A 15271-nucleotide genomic window follows, 5' to 3' on the forward strand; every position below is an offset into this window, starting at 1 on the left:
CTACACATTTTGTTAATGGTACTAGGGAGATGGTGTAAAGTTTAATAGTGATACGGGCATAATTGAAGGCAACCTGAGGGAATTAGAGGTTTAGAGGTGGAATTCCATCACGTTTGGTCGATTTCCAGTCAGTTTGGTCTTGTTCTGTATATATTGTGGAAGAGTAAAATCACCATTTCGGTTCCCTATAAACCGCCAGTCCATTCCGGAACATGAAATGTTATTTACGTTTAAAACCTACCTTTGGACAGGTGGATGCTAAATATAAATTTTGGTTCGAATGTCTTCAGTAGTTTTCAAGTTGTAAGGAATACGCTTAACACGCACCCGCTCGTGAGTTAAGTCCGATGGGACTTGTACAGAAAAACGGTCCGTTAATCATATCTCCCTTATTAATCCTCGTATCGAAATGATGCACATGAGAAAAAAGGTTTAGAAATTAATTTCTACCAAGGTAGGTAGATTTCCATTAAGTTTGGTAGTGTGTATTTAGTGGAAGTGCAAAATCACTGTTTCGGTTTCGTATAAACCCCCAGTCAGTTCAGGAATTTAGAAACAATATTTGCCCTAAAACCTATCAAGGACAGGTGTATTCTAAATATGAGTCTTGGTGGAAATACATCCAGTAGTTTGTAGCACTCGCGTACATACGGCGTAATTAAGGAAGAAAATAATACAGTTAAGAAAGTTGAAAGTAATAGAAAATGGATTATAACTGAGGACAGCCGGATAACGACAAATATGTAAATGCCAAGTGAATGTATTGGAAAATCAAATGCCCCTCAATAAATTATGCTAGTGTGAGTTATGGATATAATAAAGCGGTAACAGAGGAGAAATTTAGATCCAGTGATTCTTAGGTAAACAAATAATAAGAAGATGACTAATGGTGTTATTACTTAATCTATTCGAGGGCGGTTATAACATCCAACGATATTCCGCAAATATCCCGCAGATAGGCCGATTGACGCCTCTCTTGCCTTCTACCCAAGGAACAACCACGATTTTAAAAGCATGATGAGGAAAATGGCAATACGTTACTTCCCTGCTGGCATGCAGTCAGAGACGTTGCCATGGTAACCTGTAGGTTCGTTGTCGGTCTGTCGGTCACTCAATGCAGAGCATGATACCAGCGGAAAATTGTAAATTTCTCCGTCATGTGAAGAGTAAGGTAAATTATGAACATAATGAAAGTTGTTATAATGAAGAGACGTTTCACGTACGGTAAACTAAGTTTACAAAAATCAATAGTATAAGAGAAAATGGAGGAAAACCATTTTGGTTTTCCTATAAACCCCCCGTCTATTCAATTATTTTAAAACAATATGCATATCGAAACCTTCCCCGGGATGAGTATACTCTAAATATGAAGTTTGGTTGAGATCTATCCAGCCGTATCGACGTGATGGTGGAAAAAGCATTCTGGTTTTCCTATAAACCACCCGTGTATTCAAAGATTTTAAAACGATATGCATATCGAAACCTTCCTCGGGATGAGTATACTCTAAATATGAAGTTTGGTTGAGATCTATCCAGCCGTTTCGACGTGATGGTGGAAAAACCATTCTGGTTTTCCTATAAACCACCCGTGTATTCAAAGATTTTAAAACGATATGCATATCGAAACCTTCCCCGGGATGAGTATACTCTAAATATGAAGTTTGGTTGAGATCTATCCAGGCGTTTCGACGTGATGGTGGAACAGACAAACAGACAGACAAACAGACAAACAGACACGAAACGTAAAAACCACCCATTCGGTCTTGAGTTGACCTAAAACGGATAAATATCTGAAAAATTGGCAAAACAAAAGAAATTACAGACAGCGGACCCCCTACAATTTTATTTATATAGACTAGCAAATGTACCCCTGCTTCGCTACGGTGTTCAACATTGTTTTCGAATATCGAAGTAAACAGTGTACATGCAGTAAATAAGATTGTTTTAAAATTGCATGTCTCTTAGCGTTATCCGAGAAAGAGCATGGGGGTGTCCCTATACGTTGTTTCCAATGTAAAGTGTTTGTTACGGATTTGTGATATAACGGCAGGCTCACTTGCCTACTGCCATTCACAATCGAGTTGGGAAGTTTACATTATAATTGGAGGCCCCATTGCCTACTGCGCGGTCACAATCAAGTTGGGAGTGTTCGTTACAATGGCAGGCCCCATTTCCTACTCCCAGATTACAGTCGAGGAGATTTTATTATAATGGCTGGCAAATTCCCTACCACCATTCAAAATTGAGTTGTGCCGTTATCATTATAATGTCCGGCCGATTTTCCTACTGCCAGCCAGCTTACTGCCAGTGACACCAAGTTGGTGAGTTTCCATCAAAATAGCAGGCCACTATGCCTAATGCCAGTCACATTTTAGATGAGGACATTTGTTTATAATGGCGGGCAACCTTGCCTTCTGCCAAACACAATCGGGTAGGGAAGTTTTACACAAAACTGCATGCTCACTTGCTTTCTGCAAGTCAAATCGAGAAGCGAACTATTCATTACAATTGTAGACCTTCCTTACTAATGACAGTTACACAGGAGTTGGAGAAGGGCCCTTTCATACAGCCAGTCAAAGTCGGTGTGGGGAGTACTGATTACATTAGCAGACCCACCCTTTCTCGATCGCTACAAATCGACATCAGTGAATATATATAGATCGACATACGAAAGTATATGCGTGTTTACAATATTGAAGACCTTCATTTACAGATTAACTGCTACTAAACGTACGTCATATCGACAAAGAATTATACTATAAGACACGCCGGATTTAGTGCCCTAAATGGCTGGTCCTATGATATGTCATCTATTCTAGGGTCAGATTGAGTTAGAAACGTGGAACAGGGTAACGTTTTTGTAAGATTATCTCACATTACATTACTTTTCGGATAATTATGTGACAGGTACATACATAGCATTTGGCTCAGAGATGGCTACTGGGTGGGCCAATTTTCGTGAAGAGTTTGATGATTCTGTATTTCATATAAGTAATCGAAAGTATGAATTATGCTTGTGAAAATTCCAAACTGACTTAACATCAATTAATAGAGAAAAATCAAGCGTAAAAGGGATACAGATACGGCAAAAAGTCATAAGACCAAGGTTGTAGATCATTCCAAATTGAACGGAGATTGTGCAATCTGTTATGTGATAGGAATTTCCGAAGGTCTGCACCATAATTAAAATTGCCTGCATATTTCGATATTCTTCGGGGATAAAAAGTGAAAAATGTAATAATCTAGGATGTTTTCCGTTCGTTAAAGGCTAAAACGTATAATTTTGTCAAATTTCAATTATCTTCTTTTTTTCTTCTGGTAGATTATGCCGTAATCTGGATTTTGGGCGAGGCGGTTAAAAATTTGGACTTTCAGGAAACTAAACCAAAAATTGTGCAGATGGTCATTATTACCCCTTAAACGGAAAGCTGTACGAAAATTTCGCCAAAATAGTCAGTGTAGTGGCACACAGTCGTTACGATTTGATTTATATAAATAAGGAATCTGCTCCATGTAAAACACCTTTGTGGCTATGTCCGCTGGACTTAACCTGCAAAGCTGACCATTCATGGTATCTCCCTTATTAATCCTCCTGACGAAAAAATGCACATGAAAAACAAAGGTTTAGAGGTGGAATTCCATCACGTTTGGTCGATATCCAGTTAGGTTGGTCTTGTTCTGTATATATTGTGGAAGAGTAAAATCACCATTTCGGTTCCCTATAAACCGCCAGTCCATTCCGGAACATGAAATGTTATTTACGTTTAAAACCTACCTTTGGACAGGTGGATGCTAAATATAAATTTTGATTCGAATGTCTTCAGTAGTTTTCAAGTTGTAAGGAATACGCTTTACACGCACCCGCTGGTGAGTTAAGTCCGATGGGACTTGTACAGAAAAACGGTCCGTTAATCATATCTCCCTTATTAATCCTCGTATCGAAATGATGCACATGAGAAAAAAGGTTTAGAAAATAATTTTTACTAAGGCAGGTAGATTTAAATTAACGTTGGTTGTGTATATTTTGTGGAAGTGCAAAATCACTGTTTCTGTTTCGTATAAACCCCCAGTCAGTTCAGGGATTTAGAAACAATATTTGCCCTAAAACCTGTCAAGGACAGGCGTATTCTAAATATGAGCCTTGGTGGAAATACATCCAGTAGTTTCTAGCACTCGCGTACATACGGCGTAATTAAGGAAGAAAATAATACAGTTAAGAGAGTTGAAAGTATTAGAAAATGGATTATAACTGAGGACAGTCGGATAACGACAAATATGTAAATGCCAAGTGAATGTATTGGAAAATCAAATGCCCCTCAATAAATTATGTTAGTGTGAGTTATGGATATAATAAAGCGGTAACAGAGGAGAAATTTAGGTCCAGTGATTCCTAGGTAAGCAAATAAGAAGAAGATGACTAATGGTGTTATTTCTTAATCTATTCTAGGGCGGTTATAACAACCAACGATATTCCGCCAATATCCCGCAGGTAGGCCGATTGACGCCTCTCTTGTCTTCTACCCAAGGAACAACCACGAATTTAAAAGCATGATGAGAAAAATGGCAATACGTTACTTCTCTGCTGGCATGCAGTCAGAAACGTTGCCATGGTAACCTGTAGGTTCGTTGTCGGTCTGTCGGTCACTCAATGCAGAGCATGATACCAGCGGAAAATTGTAAATTTCTCCGTCATGTGAAGAGTAAGGTAAATTATGAACATAACGAAAGTTGTTTATAATGAAGTGACGTTTCCCGTACGGTAAACGAAGTTTACAGAAAATCAATAGTATAAGAGAAAATGGAGAAAAACCATTCTGGTTTTCCTATAAACCCCCCGTCTTTTCAAAGATTTTAAAACAATATGCATATCGAAACCTTTCCCGGGATGAGTATACTCCAAATATGAAGTTTGGTTGAGATCTATCCAGCCGTTTCGACGTGATGGTGGAAAAACCATTCTGGTTTTCCTATGAACCCCCGTATATTCAAAGATATTAAAATGATATGCATATCGAAACCTTCCCCGGGATGAGTATACTCTAAATATGAAGTTTGGTTGAGATCTATCCAGCCGTTTCGACGTGATGGTGGAAAAACAATTTTATTTATATAGACTAGCAAATGTACCCCTGCTTCGCTACGGTGTTCAACATTGTTTTCGAATATCGAAGTAAACAGTGTACATGCAGTAAATAAGATTGTTTTAAAATTGCATGTCTCTTAGCGTTATCCGAGAAAGAGCATGGGGGTGTCCCTATACGTTGTTTCCAATGTAAAGTGTTTGTTACGGATTTGTGATATAACGGCAGGCTCACTTGCCTACTGCCATTCACAATCGAGTTGGGAAGTTTACATTATAATTGGAGGCCCCATTGCCTACTGCGCGGTCACAATCAAGTTGGGAGTGTTCGTTACAATGGCAGGCCCCATTTCCTACTCCCAGATTACAGTCGAGGAGATTTTATTATAATGGCTGGCAAATTCCCTACCACCATTCAAAATTGAGTTGTGCCGTTATCATTATAATGTCCGGCCGATTTTCCTACTGCCAGCCAGCTTACTGCCAGTGACACCAAGTTGGTGAGTTTCCATCAAAATAGCAGGCCACTATGCCTAATGCCAGTCACATTTTAGATGAGGACATTTGTTTATAATGGCGGGCAACCTTGCCTTCTGCCAAACACAATCGGGTAGGGAAGTTTTACACAAAACTGCATGCTCACTTGCTTTCTGCAAGTCAAATCGAGAAGCGAACTATTCATTACAATTGTAGACCTTCCTTACTAATGACAGTTACACAGGAGTTGGAGAAGGGCCCTTTCATACAGCCAGTCAAAGTCGGTGTGGGGAGTACTGATTACATTAGCAGACCCACCCTTTCTCGATCGCTACAAATCGACATCAGTGAATATATATAGATCGACATACGAAAGTATATGCGTGTTTACAATATTGAAGACCTTCATTTACAGATTAACTGCTACTAAACGTACGTCATATCGACAAAGAATTATACTATAAGACACGCCGGATTTAGTGCCCTAAATGGCTGGTCCTATGATATGTCATCTATTCTAGGGTCAGATTGAGTTAGAAACGTGGAACAGGGTAACGTTTTTGTAAGATTATCTCACATTACATTACTTTTCGGATAATTATGTGACAGGTACATACATAGCATTTGGCTCAGAGATGGCTACTGGGTGGGCCAATTTTCGTGAAGAGTTTGATGATTCTGTATTTCATATAAGTAATCGAAAGTATGAATTATGCTTGTGAAAATTCCAAACTGACTTAACATCAATTAATAGAGAAAAATCAAGCGTAAAAGGGATACAGATACGGCAAAAAGTCATAAGACCAAGGTTGTAGATCATTCCAAATTGAACGGAGATTGTGCAATCTGTTATGTGATAGGAATTTCCGAAGGTCTGCACCATAATTAAAATTGCCTGCATATTTCGATATTCTTCGGGGATAAAAAGTGAAAAATGTAATAATCTAGGATGTTTTCCGTTCGTTAAAGGCTAAAACGTATAATTTTGTCAAATTTCAATTATCTTCTTTTTTTCTTCTGGTAGATTATGCCGTAATCTGGATTTTGGGCGAGGCGGTTAAAAATTTGGACTTTCAGGAAACTAAACCAAAAATTGTGCAGATGGTCATTATTACCCCTTAAACGGAAAGCTGTACGAAAATTTCGCCAAAATAGTCAGTGTAGTGGCACACAGTCGTTACGATTTGATTTATATAAATAAGGAATCTGCTCCATGTAAAACACCTTTGTGGCTATGTCCGCTGGACTTAACCTGCAAAGCTGACCATTCATGGTATCTCCCTTATTAATCCTCCTGACGAAAAAATGCACATGAAAAACAAAGGTTTAGAGGTGGAATTCCATCACGTTTGGTCGATATCCAGTTAGGTTGGTCTTGTTCTGTATATATTGTGGAAGAGTAAAATCACCATTTCGGTTCCCTATAAACCGCCAGTCCATTCCGGAACATGAAATGTTATTTACGTTTAAAACCTACCTTTGGACAGGTGGATGCTAAATATAAATTTTGATTCGAATGTCTTCAGTAGTTTTCAAGTTGTAAGGAATACGCTTTACACGCACCCGCTGGTGAGTTAAATCCGATGGGACTTGTACAGAAAAACGGTCCGTTAATCATATCTCCCTTATTAATCCTCGTATCGAAATGATGCACATGAGAAAAAAGGTTTAGAAATTAATTTTTACTAAGGCAGGTAGATTTAAATTAACGTTGGTTGTGTATATTTTGTGGAAGTGCAAAATCACTGTTTCTGTTTCGTATAAACCCCCAGTCAGTTCAGGGATTTAGAAACAATATTTGCCCTAAAACCTGTCAAGGACAGGCGTATTCTAAATATGAGCCTTGGTGGAAATACATCCAGTAGTTTCTAGCACTCGCGTACATACGGCGTAATTAAGGAAGAAAATAATACAGTTAAGAGAGTTGAAAGTATTAGAAAATGGATTATAACTGAGGACAGTCGGATAACGACAAATATGTAAATGCCAAGTGAATGTATTGGAAAATCAAATGCCCCTCAATAAATTATGTTAGTGTGAGTTATGGATATAATAAAGCGGTAACAGAGGAGAAATTTAGGTCCAGTGATTCCTAGGTAAGCAAATAAGAAGAAGATGACTAATGGTGTTATTTCTTAATCTATTCTAGGGCGGTTATAACAACCAACGATATTCCGCCAATATCCCGCAGGTAGGCCGATTGACGCCTCTCTTGTCTTCTACCCAAGGAACAACCACGAATTTAAAAGCATGATGAGAAAAATGGCAATACGTTACTTCTCTGCTGGCATGCAGTCAGAAACGTTGCCATGGTAACCTGTAGGTTCGTTGTCGGTCTGTCGGTCACTCAATGCAGAGCATGATACCAGCGGAAAATTGTAAATTTCTCCGTCATGTGAAGAGTAAGGTAAATTATGAACATAACGAAAGTTGTTTATAGTGAAGTGACGTTTCCCGTACGGTAAACGAAGTTTACAGAAAATCAATAGTATAAGAGAAAATGGAGAAAAACCATTCTGGTTTTCCTATAAACCCCCCGTCTTTTCAAAGATTTTAAAACAATATGCATATCGAAACCTTTCCCGGGATGAGTATACTCCAAATATGAAGTTTGGTTGAGATCTATCCAGCCGTTTCGACGTGATGGTGGAAAAACCATTCTGGTTTTCCTATGAACCCCCGTATATTCAAAGATATTAAAATGATATGCATATCGAAACCTTCCCCGGGATGAGTATACTCTAAATATGAAGTTTGGTTGAGATCTATCCAGCCGTTTCGACGTGATGGTGGAAAAACCATTCTGATTTTCCTATAAACCCCCGTCTATTCAAAGATTTTAAAATGATATGCATATCGAAACCTTCCCCGGGATGAGTATACTCTAAATATGAAGTTTGGTTGAAATCTATTCAGCCGTTTCGACGTGATGTTGGAACAGACAAACAGACAAACAGACAAACAAACAGACACGAAACGTAAAAACCACCGATTCCGTCTTTACTTGACCTAAAACGGATAAATATCTGAAAAATTTGCAAAACAAAAGAAATTACATACAGCGGACCCCCTACAATTCTATTTATATAGATTTATTTATTTATTTACTAGCAAATGTACCCGTGCTTCGCTACGGTATTCTAGAATGTGTACGGATATCGAAGTAAATCGCTGGACATGAAGTGAATAAGAATTTTTTAATTGCATGTCTCTTGGCGTTATCCAAGGAAAAACATTCCGCAAACGTTGTTTCGAATGTAAATTGCGAGTTGAAAAGTTGTGATGGTAACGACAGGTCCACTTGTCGACCGCAATTCACTATGCGTAACGTCAGTCACATTTTCATGGGTAAATTTGTTTATAATCAGGGGCACCTATACCTAATGATAAAGAGAATCAGGTAATAGAGTTTAAAAAAAATGCGCGCTCCCTTGCCTTCTGCTAGTACTATGGTACACAGGCGTTGGAGAAGGACCCCATTCCTATTGCTAGTTAAAGTCGATGTGGGGACTACTGATTACAACAGCAGACGCCTCCTGCTGACAGTCACTATTGATTTGGAAAGTATTAATTACAATGTAAGACACACCCCCTTCTACATCGCTACAAATCGACTTAAATTAATAAATGTAGGTCGACATACGGAAGTATAAGCATGTTCACCTTCATTTACAGAATAACTGCTGCTAAAAGGTGCTTGTATATCGAAAAACGGATGGTATGAAAAGACGCCTCTGGCCTCATTTAGCGATCCAAATGGCTGGCACTATGATATTTCCTCGAATCTCATCTGTTTAAAGGCAAGATTATTTTAGAAATGTTGAAAAGGGTGAAATTTGTGTAAGGTTTTCACACAGTGAATTACTTTTCAGATAGTAATAGGACAGCTTCAAACATAGAATTTGGCTGGGTGGGCGAATATTCGTGAAGAATTTGATGATCCCATCTTTCTTATAAGTGAATCAAACCATCAATTATACGAGTACAAAGTGCAGGTTAAGTAAATCCATAAATAGAGCCAAATTTAACATAAGGGATAGAGGTACGACAAAAAGTCATAGGACCAAAGGTGTAGGTCGCTCCAAATTGAACAGAGATTGTGCCATCCGTTTTGTGATACGACTTACCGTTTTGCCACCAAATACCTCGAAAGGAAGTCTGCACCGTCATTAAAATTGCCTACATATTTCGATAAATTCCGGGAGTAAAAAATATAATGTTTAAACATCTCGTAAATTTTCCGTCGGTTACAGGCTAAAATTCCCCCTGTGGGTGGGGGAGGTAGAATAACACCCACGGTACCCCTGTCTGTAGTAAGAGGCGACTAAAAGGGGCCCCAGGGGCTCTGAACTTTGCGGCATGGGTTGGCGACCACGGGGCCCTCAGCTGAGCTCTGGCATTGCTTCCACTTACTTGCGCCAGGCTCCTCACTTTCATCTATCCTATCCGACCTCCCTTGGTCAACTCTTGTTCTTTTCCGACCCCGACGCTATTAGGCTTGCGAGGGCTAGGGAGTCTATCATTTTCACGCCCTTTGTGGCCCTTGCCTTCCTTTGGCCGATATCTTCATTTTTTGAAGTGTCGGGTCCCTTCCATTTTTCCCTCTGATTAGTGTTATATAGAGGATGGTTGCCTAGTTGTACTTCCTCTTAAAACAATAATTACCACCACCACCACTTACAGGCAAAAAGCTATAATTTTGCCAAATTTCAATTTTGTATTTCGTCTGGGAGTTGATATGGGGGAGGGGGTTAAAAATTAGGACGTTCAGGAAACTTTTAAGCCCACGAAACCTATAGGTTATCGTTCTGGATAAATATCACCGACTGTGTTCTTATGCAGATTTGAAATTCCCAGCGTGTCCCTCTCAGAGAATTTTGAGAATTTTAGATTTTTCTAGGGATCCTGAAATCATCAGTTTACCTGATACCAAGTTTTAAGTTTCTAGGATGCCTAGAATGGTCTCATTAGTTCACGCCTGTTTTCATTTTTATGCCTTAATTTATATATATATATATATATAGTACAGTATATATATTGATCGCGCCAAACTGATTTTATTTATTAATATGGATTATATATCACCCGCTTCCGTAGTGGTTCTAGGGGAGTCTTACTCCCACAGTACGTTTTCCAGGTAGTAAGTCATACTTGAAAGTCATACTGGAACATACACACCTTGGGCATTTTTGACAATTTATTTTTTCATCCTTCCTCCCCCTTATGCCAAAGGGGGCTGAAGTTGTACTTTAAAAATCCGGAATGTTACTATTCATCCTAGCGACCCGGAAAACGATGGATTAGGCAGTATATTCGATTATTATTATATCTCACTCCCCCTCCCCCTAAAGGGGGTTAAACTTTGAGTTTTACAAAATCGGGAGTGTTACTATTCATCTCAGCGACACCGAAAACTATGGCTTCGACACTATTATCGATTATTTTAAAAATTGAATCCCCCTCACCCACCCACCAGAAAGGGAGATGAACTTGGACTTATTAAATATCCGGGATCTCGCCATTCATCCCAGCGGCTCCAACAACTATGGATTCAACATTATTTTAGTTTATTTTTATATATCACTCTCCCATTGCCATCCACCACGAAGGGAGCTAAGCTTAAAACATTTCCGGAGTGCCATTATTCATCTCAGCGACCCCGAAAAGTATGGATTCGACACTACTTTCGATTATTTCTGTATCTCAGCCTCCTCGCTCCCCTCGCCCCCGCTCGTAAGGGTTCCTGGGGTGTCCTACCCCAACGTGGCTTGTCTCCTGATACTAAAATTTCGAAGTGTACTTTTCACCTCGGTGACCCTGAAAACTATGTATTCGCCACTATTTTCGATTAATTTTGTATATTACTGCCCCCTCACCCGATCCCGAAGGGGCTTGGACTTGGACTTATATAATAACCGGAGTCTCACTATTCATCTCAGCGACCCCGACAACTATGGATTCGACACTATTTTCGAATATTTTTATATATCATTCTCCCATATCCCCCACCACGATGGGGGCTGAAATTGCACTTAAAAAATTCCGGAGTGTCACTATTCATCTCAGCGACCCCTAAAAGTATGGATTCGGCACCACATTCGATGATGTGTATATATCAGCCGCCTCGCCCCCCGTCCCTATTGTTTCCTGGGGTGTCCTACCCCACGTGGTTTGTCTCATGATAGCAAAATTCCGGAGTGTCACTATTCATCTCAGCGACCCCGAAGACTACGTATTCAACAGTATTTTCTATTATTTCTAGATATCACTCCCCTGTCCCCCCAAAGAAGGGGCCGAACTTGAACATTAAAAAATTCCGGAGTGTTGCTATTCATTTCAGCGAGTCGGAAAGTATTGATTCGACACTAATTTCAATGATATTTATAATTCACCCGCTCACCCCCCACCCCTCAGCGTTCCTGGGGTGTCCTACCCCCACGTGGTTTGTCTCCTGATACTAAAAATCCGAAGTGTACAATTCACCTCGGCGACCCCGAAAACTATGTATTCGACAGTATTTTCTTTTATTTCTATATATCACTCCCTTATCCCCCCAACAGAGCGGGCTGAACATGAACACTAAAACATTCCGGAGTGTTGCTCTTCATTTCAGCGAGTCCGGAAAGTATTGATTCGATACTAATTTCGATTATATTTATATCTCACCCCCCCGCCCCCACCCCTTAGCGTTCCTGGGGTGTCCTAACCCCACGTGGTTCATCTCCTGATACTATAAATCCAAAGTGTACAATTCATCTCGGCGACCCCGAAAACTATGTATTCGACAGTATTTTCGATTAATTTTATATATCACACCCCTTCGCCCCCAACCCCAAAGGGGATGATCTTAGACTTATAAAATATCCGGAGTCTCACTATTCGTCTCAGCGACCCCGACAACTATGGATTCGACACTCTTTCCGATTATTTTATAAATCACACTCCCAGCGCCCCCTACCATGAAGGGAGCTGAATTTGGACTTAAACATTCCGGAGTGTGACTATTCATCTCAGCGACCACGAAATGTATGGATTCAACACTACTTTTGATGTTTTTTGTATCTCAGCCCCCTTGCCCCTCCTGCCCCTAAGGTTTCTTGGGGTGTATTACTCCCACGTGGTTTTTCTCCTGATACTAAAATTCCGGAGCGTCGCCATTCATCTCAGCCACCCCGAAAACTGCGGATTCGACATTATTTTCTATTATTTTTATATATTACTCCGCCATCGCCCCTACCCCGAAAGGGGCTGAACTTGGACACTTAAAAATTCCGCAGTGTCACTATTCGTCTCAGCGACCCCGAAAAGTATGGATTCGACACTATTTTCGTTAATTGGTACATCTTACCCCCTCAACCCCCCCGCCCCTAAGGGTTCCTGCGCTGCCTTGCGCCACGTGGTTTATCTCCTGATACTAAAAATCCGGAGTGTACAATTCACCTCGACGACCCCGAAAACTATGTACTCGACACTATTTTCATTTAATTTTATATATCAGTACCCCCCTTGACCCCCACCCAAATGGGAGCAGAAATTTGACTTTTAAAAATCGGGAGTGTTACTATACATCTCAGCGACACCGAAAACTATGGCTTCGACACTATTATCGATTATTTTAAAATTTGAATCCCCCTCACCCACCCACCAGAAAGGGGGATGAACTTGGACTTATTAAATATCCGGGATCTCGCCATTGATCTCAGCGACACCAACAACTATGGATTCAACATTATTTTAGTTTATTTTTATATATCACTCTCCCATTGCCACCCACCACGAAGGGAGCTAAGCTTAAAAAATTTCCGGTGTGCCATTATTCATCTCAGCGACCCCGAAAAGTATGCATTCGACACTACTTTCGATTTTTCTTATATCTCAGCCTCCTCGCTCCCCTCGCCCCCCGCTCGTAAGGGTTCCTGGGGTGTCCTACCCCAACGTTGCTTGTCTCCTGATACTAAAATTTCGAAGTGTACTTTTCACCTCGGTGACCCTGAAATCTATGTATTCGACACTATTGTCGATTAATTTTGTATATTACTGCCCCCTCCCCCCGATCCGGAAGGGGCTTGGACTTGGACTTATAAAATAACCGGAGTCTCACTATTCATCTCAGTGACCCCGACAACTATGGATTCGAAACTATTTTCGATTATTTTTATATAGCATTCTCCCATCTCCCCAACCACGATGGGGGCTGAAATTGGACTTAAAAAATTCCGGAATGTCACTATTCATCTCAGCGACCCCCGAAAGTATGGATTCGGCACCACATTCGATGATGTGTATATCTCAGCCGCCTCGCCCCCCGTCCCTAATGTTTCCTGGGGTGTCCTACCCCACGTGGTTTGTCTCCTGATACTAAAAATCCGAAGTATACAATTCACCTCGGGGACCCCGAAAACTATGTATTCGACACTATTTTCGATTAATTTTATATATCACACCCCCTCGCCCCCAACCCCAAAGGGGGATGATCTTAGACTATAAAATATCCGGAGTCTCACTATTCGTCTCAGCGACCCCGACAACTATGGATCCGACACTCTTTCCGATTATTTTATAAATCACACTCCCATCGCCCACTACCATGAAGAGGGCTCAATTTGGAGTTAAAAATTCCGGTGTGTGACTATTCATCTCAGCGACCACGAAAAGTATGGATTCAACACAATTTTTAATGATTTTTGTATCTCAGCCCCCTTGCCCCTCCTGCCCGTAAGGTTTCTTGGGGTGTATTACTCCCACGTGGTTTTTCTCCTGATACTAAAAATCCGGAGCGTCGCCATTCATCTCAGCGACCCATAAACTGTGGATTCGACATTATTATCTATTACTTTTATATATTACTCCACCATCGCCCCCACCACGAAAGGGGCTGAACTTGGATACTTAAAAATTCCGGAGTGTCACTATTCGTTTCAGCGACCCCGAAAAGTATGGATTCGACACTATTTTCGTTAATTGGTATATCTGAACCCATCAACCCCCCCCCCCGCCCCTAAGGGTTCCTGTGCTGCCTTGCCCCACGTGGATTATCTCCTGATACTAAAAATCCAAAGTGTACAATTCACCTCGGCTACCCCGAAAACTATGTATTCGACAGTATTTTCGTTTGATTTTATATATCACCCCCTCTCGCCCCCACCCAAAAGGGGCTAAACTTGGACTTTAAAAAATACGGAGTGTCTCTATTCACCTCAGCGACCCCGAAAACTGCGGATTCGACATTATTTTCTATTATTTTTATATATTACTCCGCCATCGCCCCCACCCCGAAAGGGGCTGAACTTGGACACTTAAAAATTCCGCAGTGTCACTATTCGTCTCAGCGACCCCGAAAAGTATGGATTCGACACTATTTTCGTTAATTGGTACATCTTACCCCCTCAACCCCCCCGCCCCTAAGGGTTCCTGCGCTGCCTTGCGCCACGTGGTTTATCTCCTGATACTAAAAATCCAAAGTGTACAATTCACCTCGGCGACCCCGAAAACTATGTATTCGACAGTATTTTCGCTTAATTTTATACATCACTCCCCCCTCGCCCCCCCCCCCAAAAGGGGCTAAACTTGGACTTTAAAAAATACGGAGTGTCTCTATTCACCTCAGCGACCCCGAAATGTATGGATTCGACACTATATTCGTTAATTTGTATATCTGATGTCCCTTGTCCGCCGCCCCCAAGGTTTCCTGCGCTGTCTTACCTCCACGTGGTT

This window comes from Anabrus simplex, chromosome 10 (genome assembly GCF_040414725.1).
Source record: "Anabrus simplex isolate iqAnaSimp1 chromosome 10, ASM4041472v1, whole genome shotgun sequence".
Classification (NCBI taxonomy): Eukaryota; Metazoa; Arthropoda; class Insecta; order Orthoptera; family Tettigoniidae; genus Anabrus; species Anabrus simplex.